At 32.5% G+C, this 17,071-nt stretch overlaps 1 long non-coding RNA gene across 6 annotated transcripts in view; it reads right to left on the minus strand.

Moving 5' to 3' along the window:
• The window catches only part of LOC140621448 (uncharacterized), a 179,459-nt gene that overhangs the window by 6,238 nt on the left and 156,150 nt on the right, over positions 1–17,071 (minus strand). For all 6 annotated transcript variants that reach the window (XR_012021135.1, XR_012021137.1, XR_012021136.1 and 3 more), the window contains one exon: positions 12,684–12,793. This is a non-coding gene — a long non-coding RNA (uncharacterized lncRNA). The remainder of the gene's footprint in view (positions 1–12,683; positions 12,794–17,071) is intronic.

Below are 17,071 nucleotides of genomic sequence, written 5' to 3' on the forward strand. Positions count from 1 at the left end.
AAGTTTTTTTTTTTCTATCAAAAGTTTTTAAGCAATAAAACGTCACCAATTTGAAGTAAAGTAGTTAATGAATGGAACATAAAAAAAATGAAAGATGTCAATATATTTCAAATGGATTTCAATACATCCAACACACTTAGGTGTGTGTATGTATAATATCCATATATTTACATATAATCTGTAGCATAAAGGGAAAGATAATTATCAAAACCCATTTTAAAGATTGATTAATGCCCAAGTCCTAAAGGAAAAGGAAAAAAAAAAAAAAAAAGCCAGCAAATGTTATTCAGCAAATACATGGGTTGCACAAATATTGATTGGTGTAGTACTAATAGTACTTGACAATATATTATATTTACAATGCCTGAACTATAAAACTGACAAAAAACATCATAGACCTGGACTTTAACATGTTTTAGAGGCAATAACCCAGAGAAATTGGCTCCAACATGATAAACTCTTAAAAATATGGCCCTTTCTCAAAACTCTTTTGTGCTTGCATTCTATTTCATTTCCTTTCCTCTCCCATTTTATGCCACTGGTAGAGTTGTTTCGTGGTTTTATTTTCCTTATGAGAAAATTATATACCAATTTTGGGAAGGTCTTTGGTGTCTCTTGCCCTTCTTTCTTTTCTTTTGGTCAGCACTAGACTCATGCTACCAGGTCATGAGGGGAAGAAAAAAGGCTAGAGCTAAACTCACCTCTCTGCTTCCTGCACAGGCATTATAGATAGGCTTACAACAAGTTCAGTCTATAGAGCTGTGACCACCTTGCTCTCACACTGAGAACAAAGTCACCTTCACAGTGTGCAGAAAACTTCTGCCACTCTTTCTTTCCTTCTCTGTGGGGAGAAACTTCTCTAGTGAGCCTTCTGAACCTGACCTTCCAGCATGACAAGACAATCTTCAGAATATCATGCTGCTTAGATGGTTAAAGCCACTGCTTCACACTGTTTGGAGTTTCACCCTTTGACGTACTACATTATCTTTAAAGTTTAGAGATTTAGTCTTATAATAGTCTTGACTCTTCAAGTTAGTTCAAGTTAGTTCTTTTGCCTTTCTTAATTTTAGTGGTAGCCAAACTATTTCACATCTTACAGGTATGGTGCTAGATCTACTAGTTCATAAGATGATATATGGCTGTGGCAAATAATGTTTCCTTACCATTCTTTCCTTATCATTTAATTTTTTGAATTAAAAGAAAAAAATTACTAACCAGACCTTTCAGGGAAGATGGAACAACAAGGGTCAGTTTTCACTTATGCTTTAAGTAAACAAAACTATATACAATAAAACCAACAAAATATATGACATAATGGTTTTCAAGACAATGGACATCAAGCAATAAAAGACACGGAACCCTGAACCGACGAGATGAACTTAGTATTAATTTCTGCAACAGGAGAGTTTTAAAAATGGTGCCAAGAGAAGGAAGCTAAGCAGAACCCAGGGCTCATAATATTTGAAAAGATAAAGTTAAAAATTCAGCAAACCAAAGAAGGTGGACTTGCAGGATATTAGTACAAATTATTATAAAGCTACACAGAGAAATCAGATATTTAGCCTAATATTAATCGGTACACTGCATTTAATGAAACCACCTAAAAACATTGTATTATAAACTGGATATGTGTTTCTTGAATATTAATATGTTGAAAATTATTCTTCATTGTGAATATATTTGGAGGTGGACCTTTGGGAGGTAAGAAGGTCATAAGGGTAGAGCCTTAATGAATGGGATTATTGCTCTCAAAACAATGGGACAGAGAACTAGCTCACTAACTTTCCTCCATGGGAGGATACAAGAAGTTTACAGCCCACAAACTAGAAAACAGTCTCACCAAACCCTACCCTGATGGCACACTAATCTTGGATTTCCAGCCCCTAGAACAATGAAAATAAATGTTTGTTGTTTAACCCACCCAGTCAATGGTAATATGTTATAGCAGTCCAAATTAAGACAGAAATTGATGCTGAGAAATGAGGTGCTCATGTAACAAATACCTAAAAATGTGGAAGTGACTTTGGAACTGGTAATGAGTAGAGGTTGAAAGACTATTGAAGGACATGCTATAAACAGCAAAGATTTTTATGCAGGATCTTTTTTAAAGGCAATGTGGTGAGGTCTTAAAAAGAGAAAACTAAAAAAATAGTAATAAAAATTAAAAATTAAAATTAAAAAAGATAAGATAAAACTTTTGTCTTCTTAGATAATATATCAGTAATTATGTATAGAATGTTGGTAGAAGTATGATAATAAACTGCATTCTGATGAGCTCTCAGGCAGAAAGGAAGAACTTATTGGACAAAGGTGATTTTTGTTGTAAAGTGGCAACAAAAGCAGCTGAGTTGTTTATCTGTTCCAATTTCTTGTGGAATGTAAATGTTTCAAGCAATGAAATGAGATATTTAGGGAAGGATAAAATTACTAAAGGAGCATTTTGGTTCTCCTGACTGCTTATAGTAAATGTAAGAAGAGATGAATTACTGGATGATAAAATATTCAGCAAAAAGAAAGTAGAATGGAAAGATTTGGAAACTCCTCAGTCTACGCGTATTGCAAAAAATGAGAAAGCATGTTCAGAAGAGAAATGCTAAGGGTGTGGCCAAACAACCATTTGATGAGGAGATTAGTATGAGTGTGAAATTGTGGACTTAATCAGCTAGTCCAATCAAGAAAACTAACAGTTTGAAGTGAAGGAGAAGATCAGAAGGAATAAAGGAAGGTTGCCAGACTCATGGGTTTACAGGATAGGATTATTGAGCTATTTGGCTATGAACATGCTCTATTCTTCAATATAAGGAAATAATGACCCCAAAGGTGATTCAGAAATGATCAGGGCTGCTTCCTCAGTTTCAGAAGTGATGGCCCACTACCTCATTTTCAACAGTTCAGCCAACCTCTGCCCAAAGCCATAGGGGCTTGAACTCTGCCCAGCAGAGCTCTTGGGGGAGGAAACTCTCCAACTTCCCTATGACAGCAGGAACACAGACCCAGTGGACTTGAACCACAGGTCAAGAAATCAAAAAGAATGATTCTCAAGCCTTAAGATCTCAGGCTTTGCTAGGTTGTAGATTTATTTGGGACCCATAAGCCTTCTCATCTTCTTTCCTATTTCTCTTTTTTTCAATGGGAATGTCTATTATATTCCTGTCCCACAATTATATTTGGGGAGCTCATAACTTGTTTGGTTTTACAAGTTGACAACAGGGGAAGAATTCTGACTCAGGGTGATTTATAATTTGAACCATATTCATATCTAATTTAGATATATTTAGGTGAGACTTAGGAGTTATTGCTGGAACAAATTAAAACATTTAGGGATGCTGGGATGAAATTATTTTTCATGTGAAAAGGACATGAGTTTTTGGGGGCCAAGGACAGAATATTTTGACCTGAATGTTTCTTCCCTCAGTTCATAATTTGTATGTTAAAATTTAATCCTCAATATGATGATACTTGGAGGTGAGCCTTCAGAGGCATTTAAGTCATGAGGATGAAGCCCTCATGAATGGAATTACTGTCCTGGTAAGAAGAGACCAAAGACCTAGCTCTCTCTTTCTTCCATTTGAATATACAAGAAGTTGGAAGTCTGTAAACTGAAAGAGAACTCTGGCCAGAATTTGGCTGTACCGGAACTCTTATTTCAGACTTCTCATCTCCAGAACTGAGAAATAAATTAATGTTGTTTAATAAGCCTCCCAATTCTATGATACTTTGTTATAGCAGCCCAGAGTGACTAAGGCACATGGAAAGAACCATCCAAAAGGATTAAAGAGAATAGTACTTGACACTCACAAGAGAAGGCTTCCTAATTCACAGGAGACTGAGAAAACTACTCAAAAAGTTTGATGAGGTCATTGCTTCTTTATTAAGACCTTCAACTTATTCAAGGATTCACCTACATTCTAACAGGGTAATTTACTTTACTCAAAGTTTGCCAACTGAAATGTTAATGTCATCCAAAAAAACATCCTTGCAAATATATTCAGAATAATGTATGACCATATATCTGGATACTGTGTCCTAGCCAGTTTGACACATAAAAATTAACCATCACATTAGGCATGCAATAAAATATCCAAAATACAAAGAAGCAGGAAAATGTAACTGCATAATGGAGAGAAGAATAAACCAATTAAGTTAATCTAGATATCATATTAAATATAACTAACAACATTAAAAGAGCTCTTATATATCTATTCCATATTTTCAAAAAGTTAAGCAGATTTTTGGGTCATCTGCATGGCTCAGTCAGTTAAGTGACCAATTCTTGATTTTGGTTCAGGTCACAATTTCAGGGTCATGAGATTAAGTGTCACTTTGGGCTCCATGCTGGGCATGGAACCTGCTTAAGATTCTCTCTCTCCCTCTCTTTCTGCCCTTCCCTCCTCACTTGTGCTCTCTCAAAAAAAAAAAAAAAAAAAAAAAAAAAAAAAAGTTTAGGTAGATTTTGAAAAGCTAAGCAAGAGTAATAAGCCTCTAACTAGGCTGACTTCTTAAAAAAGAGATGATATAAATTACTAGTATCAGAAAATGAAAGAAAGGTCATCATTGCAGAGCACATGGACATAAAAAGGACAATAAAGAAATACTATGAATAACTTTAAGCCCACATATTTGATAACTTAGTTGAAATGAGCCAATTCCCTAAAAGACACGATCTGCCAAAATTCACGCAAGAATAAATAGAGAATCTGAATAGGATTTGATTTAAAAATCGTGTCAATAATTAATAACCTTCTAAAAGAAATTAACAGTTTCAAACAAGGGCACTGAGGAATGCTACCAAACATTTAAGGAAAAATTATCCCAATCCTTTATGATCTCTTAAAGAATAAACAAACAGAGGAAATACTTCCCAAAACACTTGATAAGGCCAGAATAACCCTAAAAAGAAAAACCAGAAAGGACAATACAAGAAAAGAAAACTGCAGTCTAATATCTCTCATGAACACAGGTATGAAAATCCTTAATGAAATATTAACAAATCAACAACAACAACAGATACCTAATGACAAAGTGGGATTTATCACAGGCATGCGCGTTAGCATATCAGCAGGCTTAAAAAACAAAACAAGACTATAAAACAAAATAACCAAAACAAAAATTATAAAACACATGGCTATATTAGTAATGCAGAAAAAGCATTTGACACAATCTAACACACAGTCATAATTAAAACTCACAGTAAACTGGGAATGGAGAAGTTCTTCAACTTGATATTACATATAATAATATAAATATAATCATAAATATAATATACATATTTACCTATAGTTAAGATCATACTTAATGATGAGAAACTAGAAGCTTTCTAAATAAAATAAGGAACAAAGCAAAAATGTTCTCTCTCAATACTTTTTCAACATTGTACTGGAATACTAGCTAATTCAATAATATAAGAAAAGGAAATAATAGGTATATAGTTTGGAAAGAAGAAGTTAAACTCTTAGGTTGCAGATGACATGATTGTCTCTGTAGTAAATGCAAAAGAACTGACAGAAAAACTCCTGAAACTAATAAGCAATTATAGCAAATTTGCTCGATACAAAATGAATACAAAAATCAATTTCCTTTAACAATAATGAACAAGTTGAATTTGAAATCAAAATCACAAAACCATATATATTATTACCCCTCAAAATTAAATACTTAGTTATAAACCTAGCAAAAAATGTACAAGATCAATATAAGGAAAATTCTATAAACTCTGATAATTGAAATAAAAAATTAGATACTCCATGTCTATAGATAGGATGGCCCAGTATTGTCAAAAATGTTAGCTCCTTCCAACTGGATCTATAGGTTTAATGTAATACCAATTAAAATCTCATCAAGCTATGTTATTGATATTAATAAACGGATTGTTGTTTTATGTGGAGAGAGAAATGAATCAGAATAGCCAAGACAGATGAAGGAAATGAATAATTTGGAAGACTGACACTACTCAACTTTAAGACTTACTGTAAACTTTAAGACTACAGTTATCAAGACAGTATAATATTCACAAAATTTTAGGCAAATAGATTAATGGAACATATAGAAGACCAGAAATAGACCCCATGAATATAGCCACCTGATCATTGATACAGGACAAAGAAAATGCAATGAAGCAAAACAATGATGTCTTTTTGTACAGAATACCAAAGCTATAGTCAATAAAAGACATAACTGATAAGCTGGACTTTATTAAAATTAAAAATGTAGCTCTGGAAAGCCTATGTCAAAGGAATGAGAAGGCAAGCCACAGACTGAGAGATAATATTTCCAAAAGACACATCTGATATGGGACTATTTTTTCAAAAGATAACAATAACTCTTAAAATGTAATAATAAGTAAACAAACAACCAGATTAAAAATGGTCAAAAGACCTGACTAGAGTCTCACCAAAGAATGTCTACAAATCTACAAATGGCAGATGAGCAGCATATGAAAAGATGCTCTACATGTCATGTTATTAGAGAAATGCAAATTAAAACAATGCTGAAATATCTCTACATACCTGCTAGAATGATCAAAATCCCAAACTATAACACCAAATGCTGGTGGAGAAACAAGAATTCTCATTCCATTGCTGGTGGGTATGCAAGATGTACAGCCACTTGGGAAGATAGTTTGGCACTTTATTACAAAACTAAGCAGATTCATATGATACAATTCAGCTATGCACTTTTTTGGTATATGCCCAGAGAAGTTGAAAGCATGTGTCCACACAAAAACCTTCACAAAGATGTTCATAACAGCTTTATTCATACCAAAACTTAGAAGCAACCAAGATACTTTTCTTTGGGGAATGGTTAAATAAACTTTGGTATATCCAAGCAATAGACTATCATTTAGTGCTAAAATAAATGAGCTATCAAGCCATGAAAGACATGAGGGAATAGTAAATGCATATTACTGACTAAAAAAAAAAGTAATCTACAAAGGTTATATAAGATATGACTACAGCTATGACACTCTGGGAAGGGTAAAACTATGGAGATGGGGGTATGCTTGGGTGTCTCAGTCAGTTGAGCATCTGACTTTTTATTTCAGCTCAGGTCATGATCTCAGGGTTGTGAGATTAAGCCCCACATCAGGCTGGGCATGGAGCCTGCTTAATATTCTCTTTTCCTCTCTCTATGCCTCCCCTCTCCTTTCTCTGTCTCAAAAAAACAAAAACAAAAACAAACAAACAACAACAAAACACACACACACACACAAACAAAAAACCTAAAACTAAAACTAAACCTATGGAGACGGTAAAAAGATCAGCAGTTGCCATGGTTTGGGTTGCAAAAGAATGAATAAGTGAAGCTCAGAGGATTTTTCAGGCAGTAAAAATACTCTGTAGGATATTTTAATGATGAATACATGTTATTATATCTTTGTCCAAACCCATAGAATGTACAATATCAAGATAAAACCCTAATGTAAACTGTGGACTTTAGTTGATTAGGGTGCATCAATATATGTTTGTGAAGTGTAATAAATAAATCTCTCTGATGTAGAACACCAATGATGGGGCAAGTCATGTATATGTGATGCAGGGTATACCTTCTCAGTTTTGCTCTGAACCTAAAACTGTTCTTAAAATATAAAGCTTTAAAGGAAAAACAACAACAAAAACCTCACAGCCATCCATTCATAGGAATAGAGGGAAGGAACTTCTTTAACGTGGAAAAAAAAAGATACCTGTGAAAAACTTACAGAGAACATCCTATTTAAGAATGAATATTTGAAGGTTTCTGCCTAAATTCAATAATAATAAAGTAGGCATGCCTGCTTTCATAACTTTTATCCAACCTATTATTGGAGGTAATACCTAGTACAATCAAGCAAGGAAAAAAAATGAAAGCATACATATTTGAGATAATAAGCAAACTGTTCTTATTCAAGGATGATATGGTCATCTACATAGAAAATCCAATGGCGTACACAACAAAAGGTCTAGAATCAAATTTAGCAGGAATGTGATATATAAAATCAATATAAAATAAACAAGTATATTTCTGCATACTTACTAGCAGTAAGTTACTAAACTGATTAAAATTAATTTATAATTGTATCTAAGTATATACTTCTGGGAAAATCAGACTAAAAGGGTTAAAACCTATACAATGAACACTACAAAATATTGCTGAGAGAAGTCCTAGGTAAAAGGAGAGATGTACCTGGTTTATGAGCTAGAGTATTCAAAGTTATTAGGATTTCAATTCTTTGTAAATTAATCTCTAGAATAATAGATATCCCAATGAAAATACAAATAAATGCCTTTGTGGAAATTTTAAAGCTGATTCTAGAATTCATATGGAAGTTCAAGGACCTCAGAATAACATAAGAAAATCTATTTTAAATTAAAGAATGAATTTGGGAGGTTAGCAGTACCTAATTTCAATATTTCTTATAGAGCTGCAGTGATCAAGATCTTGTCATATTGGCAAATAGAGAGGAAAAAGTCATCAATGGAACAAAGTAGAGAATCCAGATATATACTCAAATACACACACACACACACACACATATGCATAAACACATACATAGACATGGAGACCATATATATATTATGCATATTTATAGAATATTATATATATAATATATATATATATACACAGACTTTAGTCAGTTTTTACCAGTTTTAGATAATTTTTGACAGAAGTGCAAAGTTTGGTGGAGAAAAAAATAGTATTTCAAGAAAAACTAGCTATTCTTATTGAAAAAAATACGAACTCCCATCATTTACAAAAACTAAAATGAATGCTAACTTAAAAATAAAACTATAAAACTTCTAGAAATAACATAAGTGAAAATTGTTGCAACCTTAGGTTGTATGTATTTCTCACAACAATAAAGAACATTCCATAAAAAAGTGAACTTTATCAAAATTTAAGTTCTGCTTTTCATAGGACACTATCAATAGAATTAAAAACAAACAGCAACGTAGGAGAAAACATTTACAAAACATCTATCTGATTAAAATGTTTCATTCAGGGACCCCTGGGTGGCTTAGTGGTTGAGCATCTGCTCAGGGTGTGATCCGGGGGTCCTGGGATTGAGTTCCACATTGGGCTCTCTGCAGAGAGCCTGCTTCTCCCTCTGCTCTCTGTGTGTCTCTCATGAATAAATAAATAAAATCTTAAAAAAAAAACTTTTTAGTGAATATATTTTATCCAAACTTACTCATTAGAAAATAAAACTCTTAAAATTTGGCAAAATATTTGAATAGACCTTTACAAAGAAGATCTATGGATGGCATATAATCTCATGGAAAGATATTCAACATCATTAGTAATTAGGGAAATGAAAATGTAGACACAATATGTTGGCACATTTATTAGAATGACTAAAATAAAAATCAGGATGCATTGCTGGCTCAGTCAGAGGAGCATGTGGCTCTTGATACTGGTGTTGTGAGTTGAGCCCCATTTTAGGTATAGAGATTGCTTAATAATTAATTTATAATAAAATAAAAATCAAGGTTACCTAGAATTGGCAAGGATAGAAGAATTAGAACTGTCATGTACTTAATAAAAATGTACACTGTCACAAATTTGGAAAATGGTTTGGCAGTTTCTTAAAAAGTTAAATATACATCTAATATATAATAGAGAGACGCCTCAGTGGCTCAGTGGTTTAGCACCTGCCTTTGGCCCGGGAATGATCCTGGAGTCCCTGGATCGAGTCCCATGTCAGGCTCCCTGCATGGGGCCTTCTTCTCCCTCTGCCTGTGTCTCTGCCTCTCTCTCTCTCTCTCTCTCTCTCTCTGTGTCTCTCATGAAAAAATAAATTAAATATTTTAGAAAAATAACATAGAATAGATATATTATACTTATAGGTCCTTACTCCAGGGAAGAGGATGTGTATGTTCACACAAAGTCTTCTATGTAAATGTCCATAGACACATCATTGTAATGGCCAAAGCTGAAAACAACACAAATATTTATCTATAGGTAGATGGAAAAAATAATTTTTGGTATGCCCATATAATGGTGTACTACTCCGTGTTGTAAATGAATCACCTACTGAAACATGCAACAACATGGGTGAATCTCAATAGAATTATGTTGTGTATAGAAGCCAGGCCTAAAAAAAAGAAAAAAAGCGCATTTGTTTGATTTCATTTATACAAATGTCTAAAAAAAATAAAAATAAAAATAAAACAACTAATCTATAGTTGCAGAGAACAGATCAATCATTAGAAAGGGGAAAAGAAAAAAATCTTTTTTTAAATAGAAAGGGAAGTAGAAAGGAGGATAAGAATGATTACAAACAGTGTCACATAATTTCTAGTTGACAGATAAGTTCACTATTTTGATTATGGTGATACATTCATCATATAAGCCAAACTTAGCTTGTACAATGTAAATATAATGCATTTTACTGATATTAATATTTCAATTAAGCAGTCACAAAATACTATTTAATAGAGTACTTATTTGCAGAAAGATTCACATACATTATGTTTCTCAGCAAACATTTATTTCTTTTTCTTACGCAAAATCATTCATACTCATATTACTCTCAATCATCCTTTCTATGGAGTAAGATGTTTTAAAGTCTCGTTAGTATATTAAAATAATATAAACTGAAGCATAAATTTCATTAAAAATTGTTCCTTTGCATGATCTACAAGGGAAAATGAATATTTATTATAGTGACTTCAGAAGGCATTTTCTCTTAAAGGGCAATGTATAATAACTACCTTTTATAACAACTGCATGAGTTTTATTGTTTAAATGAAATATTGAATAAATTATTAGCTTATATTTTTGTGTCTCCAATATAATAAATAAAAGGGCAAAAAATCTAGTGGTAACAACATCTATTATAGAACACATAAACCAACATGATGATTTCTAGTTTCATGAGAAAGTATTCAATTTTTACAAGTCCAACCTATTAATAGAATAGTAAGTCATCAAATATACACATCTTCTTCATAATTCATTGATTCATTGCTAGTTTATGATTTTAAATTTTAATGCCTAAGATAATGCCATGAAAAAATAGAATTAAATTGGATAAAGCATTCAGATATCATAGATAAAGACAACAATGATGCAGCCATTATTCTTTTGTTATCAAACTATTAAAAGAAAAAGTAGGGTGAGATGTATAAGTACATTGTCAAAAGTCCACCTTTTAAATTAAAGAAAAATTTCTCAAAGTCATAAAAAAAAACCCTCACATTGACTTAAAGGTTAAATATCCACACAGAGACACATGCACACACACATTTCTATTAAATAAAAAATATTTATGTTTATAGGAATTAACATACAAATAGAATTATAATACACAAATATAAATATATTGCAGGATAGTCAGTTTCTGTCACTCTATGTAAAGAGATCACTTTTTATATTGTATATATTTTGTAAGTTTATATATGCACTAGGCTATATTTTTACTACATCAAACATTCAGTTATCTTAATCCTGTGTACATTTTTTCTATGATAAACTAAACATTACCATAAACTATCCCATTACCCTTTGGGAGGGCTGGACTATATTGTGCTGAAAACTGGCATTGTTGATGGTGCTTAAAAACAATGTTATTATTTTAGTTCCATAATTCCAAATATATTAATATTCAGATTCACTTATCATTTCAATATTTTCACTTCTTCAAAGCATACCAATGATATTGTGTTTGGGGCACCAAAATTCTAAGTGTTTATGATCATAAATCCCACACTAGGAGGATGAGATATCAGGAACATTCTTAAGGAGGATGAGAAATATCCTGTGAAATAAAAACTAAATATTACCTGAGTTTGTGTGTTTTTAATATTAGCTTTCATAATTTCTAATTCTTTTAGGGGTCTGAGTAAAGTGGTTGTTTGATAATTTTATAAATATTTTATTGTATTTTTAGTTTTGGGCCTTCTTTAAAACTGACATAATCTTTGAGGTTTTACAATGAAAATAATGTAACTTAAAGAATAATTTCCTTAAATAGAAGACTAAATTTAAAAACGTGCAACTAAAGTTTATATTTAAAATAGAATTAATGAATAATTATAGGAGAAGACATGAGAAAATAGATGGATTTATTTATATCTTGTCAATTCTGCACTCTACTTTTTGATTTGTGATACTAAGGTTGACTGGTATTTACTGAAGAATTAAATGCAAAAAAGCTAGAAATTGTTTTTAAGTATTCTGTATAAAGTACTGTACTTATCCTGTTAAAGCATCATCCGCCATGACCCGGAAACTAAGCAACAGAAAGAAAATAAAATCCTTTTATTGACATGCTTCACATTGTCTGATATACAATTTGAATCTCATATTGAGATATTATATGTGTGACATTTTCTTTTTTTTGTCCTTTTATAAAATATTCTGAACACTAATCAAAATATCCGGATTATGAAAAGGATTGTCAGCTGTAAGAAAATGCATTTCTGTTGAGTTCATATTCCTGCAGGGGAAATAATCATCTGAGTCACATTAGGTGTGTTTGTAACCAAAGCCAGTGTGAGGATTTCTTATGGTGATGAGTATTAGCTTTCTATATACAACTTCGAAACCAAGTTAACTTACAGGATTTGTTTTTTTCATGTTCACAAGTATCAAGTGGTTAAGAAAAAACAACTTAAAACATATTTGACATGCTGCTTTAGATTTTTTAATAAATAAAATTTCATATCAATTAGAGTAAAGTATTTTGCTTAAATAGGAAGACTTACACTGAACTTGAAGCTTCCAAAAGTAAAAACTTGAATCAAAGTCTTCATTAGAAATGAGCTTGTTTTTGTTCTCTTTGGCTTTCACATTCTGCCTTTTAACTCCTCTAGGCCTAGAGAAAGTGGAAAGCAAACATGAAAGCTTTGTCTTTTCTTTCTTCGATTGCTGAGTGACCCAGAGTCATCCATATTAAATGACAAGAGTGTATACATGGGCTCACAGAAACTATTTAACCAAATTGATAAAAACAGTGATGATATCAATTTAACATGATGTAAAAAGAAGAAAAAGGATTATATGGGCTATAAGGGAGAACTGAAATCCTATGTGTGATTTTTCAGGCCTGAACAGAAGATAGTTACCAAGGCTTGACCTGGCAGTTTCAGGGGCCAAGCTACCCTCCCCACACCAGACTGGGTGCACAGCTACAGTCTCTGAAGGGAGTGGATTCAAAGTCCCCTGGCAATAACCATACTCTAATGCAAATCTGCATTCCTTCAGCAGGGAGCTCTGCTGAGACCTCATTGGCCACGGGGGGCGGAGGGGGTGGGGCTACTGAGGCAAATCTTTGAGACATTTTTCTCCAAGGACTCATGGGACTCATGGGCTTTGAGTACTTCTCTAAACCTAGGGCTTATCCTTTGCTCTCCCCACCAGCCATTAGACTCCTCTTGGCGATGAAAATTTCCCTTTGCCTGTGCTGACCTACCTAACTTTTACCTGGTTCTGTTCCACGGGAAAAATGGACCATGAGGGGGCCAGTGTGTCCTTCAGTTTAGCTTCCTGCTTCACTATGGGAGAACATGATTGAAGACCCCTGGTTTGTTATTGTAATTTACTACTACACCTGGCAGCTCAGCTCTTTCTAGTTCAGCTCAGCTCCTGACAATAAGGGATTACAAAAATCAAACTGATTGAAATAAAATATTTAAGAACCACCAAAAAAGAAAGTAGTTAAAATTCAAAACTGTGAGAAATTAAAATTTATGAAACTCAGATTTTAAGACTGATATGAAAATTTTCAGGGAGAAGAAATAAGAGAATGTTTTATTACAAATAATTAATTATATTTTTATTTTATTATTATTTTTTTTTATTTTTTTTTATTTTTTTACTTTGAGACAACTGTAGATTCACATGCAGTTGTCAGAAATAGCACAGAGAGATTTGGTGCACTCTTTTCTCAGTTTCCCTCAGTGGTAACATCTTGGGAAACTAGTGAAATATCAAAACCAGGATGATGACATTTACATTGATGCAATCCAGATGAACACTTCCATCATCACAAGGATCCTTTACATTGTCATTTATAGATTCACCCACTTCGTTTTAGACCTTACTCTTCTGTAACCCTGGATACTGCTAATCTGTTTTCCATTTCTATAATTTTATCATTTCAAGAATGTTATATAAATGGAACCATACAGTATGTATGTAACCTTTTGGGATTGGCTTTTTTCACTCAGCATAATTCTGGAGAGATTGACCCAGAATGTATCAATAGTTCTTTCCTTTCCATTACTGAATGGTATGGACGTACCACAGTTTGTCTAACCATCCATCCTTTGAAGGACGTCAAAGTTGTTTATAGTTCTTGGCCATTGTTTATAGCAATGATTACAAATAAAACTGCTATAAACATATTCTGGAATAAATGTCCAGGAGTTCAACTGCTGGATTGTATATTACTTGCATGTTTAGTTTTCAAATAAGTTGCCAAGCCATTTTCTATAGTGACTATGCTATTTTTGCATTCCTATTAGCAATGTGTCAGTGATGAAGCTGTTCTACATGGCTGTCAGCATTGGGTCTTGGCACTATTTAACTATATAAGTGTGTAAGGATATCTTATTATGATTTTCACTTATATTTCCTGAGTGCCTAATGATGTTAAATACCTTTTCACATCCTTCTTTGCTATCTGTGTATATGTAAATATATATAATATATATCCATCCATATGTGTATATATATATGTATTATATATATGTATTATATATATATATTTCCATCCTCTTCTGAGAAATATCTGTTCATGTGTTTTACCCATTTGCAAATTGGACAGTTTAACTGTCAAGTTCTGAATATTTTTACATGTTCTAGATTCTAGTCCTTTCTTGGATATGTGAATACCAAATATTTTCTATAATAATACTGTAGTTTGCTCTTATATGCCTTAACAAGGTTTTATATAACAAGGTTTTATAAAATCCAATTTATTATTTTTCCTTTAATGGACCATGCTTTTTTTTTTATCATATCTAAAAACCCTTTGCCTCGATCTAGATTCAGAAGATTTTGTTTTTTTCTTAAAGTTTTTACTTTGACATTTATATTTTAATAATACATTCATTTTTAGTTAATCTTTGTTTAAAATGTGAGACTTAGTTGAAGATTTTTATAGTCATGGCTATGGATATTCAGTTGCTCCAGGACCATTTCTTGAAAAGGCTATCTTCCTCTATTAAAATTCGTTTTCAATTTTGTGAAAAATCAAGTGGGCAAACTAATATGGGTCTGTTTCTGGATTCTTCATTCCACTGATCTATGTACTTATCTCTAATATTAGATGATCTGATTATGATAGTTTTGTAATAACTCTTTGAAGTAAAATGGACTGATTCCACCCACTTTATTCTTTTTTCAATTAAAAAAAACTATGCTAGTCTTTTTGCCTTTCCATACAAATTTTAGAATGATCGCTATTATCTCTAAAAGCTATCGCTTGGATTTCAATAGAGGTATTAAGCCTGTATATCAATTTAGGAAGAATTGGCACCTTTATTATGTTGTGTCTTCTAATCCTTCAGCGCTGCATGCCTGGTCATTTATTTTGGTCTTGTTTGATTTGCCATCAGCATTTTGTAGTTTTCAGCACACAACTTGAAATCTAATATACGTAAATCTAATACATATATTAGATTTACCTCAAAATACTTTATTTTTGAGCAAGTATAATGGTATTGTTTTATAATTTTGATGCTCATGTGTTCATGTCATCACTAGTGTATAGAAATAAAACTGATTTTTGTATTTTTATCTTGGTATCCTTTGGCCTTCCTGAACTTACTACTCAGTTGTAGGAAAGTTTTTGTAGATTCCTTTTATTTTTCTACACAGTCATATCATATCTTATAGGTATAGTTTTCTTTTTTTCTGAGATGTATCTATTTAATTTTCATTTATTGACTCCTGGTGTTTACTGGAACTTCCACCACTATGTTGAATAAGAGTGGTAAAAATGAACAGCCTTCTTTTGTTTGTGATCTCAGGGGAAAATGTTTCTCATTTTTTTCTTTGTCAATCTTTCTAAAACTTTGCCAAGGTTATTGATCTTTCCCCCAAATCATCTTTTTCATTCATTTATTTTTACTATATTATGTTTTCTACTTTATTGGTTATTGTGCTTTATTATATAATTTCTTTCCTTCTCCTTGTTTTGCATTTATATTTCTCTTCATTTTCAAGGTTGAGGAGATTTCATCTTTGACCTATGGATTATTTAAAAATGTGTGGTTATTTCTCAAGTATTTGGAGATTCCCATTCTATCCTTTATTACTTTTTAGTTACAATCTGTGTGGATAAGACAACACACCCTGTTGGTTTTCAATAATTTAAATTATTGATTTTATGGCCCATGATATGGGTCTATCTTACAATATGGATACTTTTAAAAATGTGCATTTTTCTATTGTAGGGTGAAGTATTCAAACATGTTGATTAGATGTTGTTATAATGATATTGAAGTCTCCAGCTGTAAATATGGATTTGTCTCTTATTTCAGTTTTTACATCCTGTGTTTTGAAGTTGTATTGCTCAGTGTATATACACTTAGGATTGCTATTGGGGAAATTGGCTCTTTTTCAACACTATATACTATCTCATTCTATTTCTGGTAATTTTATTTGCTCCAAAGTTTACTTTCTCTGATAGTAATACGGCCACTTCTGGTTTCTTTGGGTGGTTTGATGGAATGTAAATTTCTTCTTTGACTTTTAACCTGGCTATGTCACTAAAAGTAAAGTGAGATTCTTATAGATAGCATAGCCTGCTTGGGATTTGTTCAGATTTGAATCTGTAAATTCAAACCTTTTGGGAAAACTTATATTATCAGTCACTATAATTTTTAGGAATCATTTAGTCTTATTCTTTCTCCACTCCTCTCAGCACTTCATGACTCAAAGGTGAGATCTTTAGCTGTACTCCCACAAGTCCCTGAGAATCTCTGTTTTTTTTTGTTTGTTTGTTTTTGTATTTTTTGCTTGTTGGTGTTGTTTGTTGCTCTGATTGGATAATTTCCACTGGTCTATTTCCCTATGGGGGACCTGATGTGGGACTCGATCCCAGGACCCCAGGATCATGACCTGAGCCGAAGGCAGACACTCAACA

Source organism: Canis lupus, chromosome 30 (assembly GCF_048164855.1).
Source record: "Canis lupus baileyi chromosome 30, mCanLup2.hap1, whole genome shotgun sequence".
Taxonomy (NCBI): domain Eukaryota; kingdom Metazoa; phylum Chordata; class Mammalia; order Carnivora; family Canidae; genus Canis; species Canis lupus.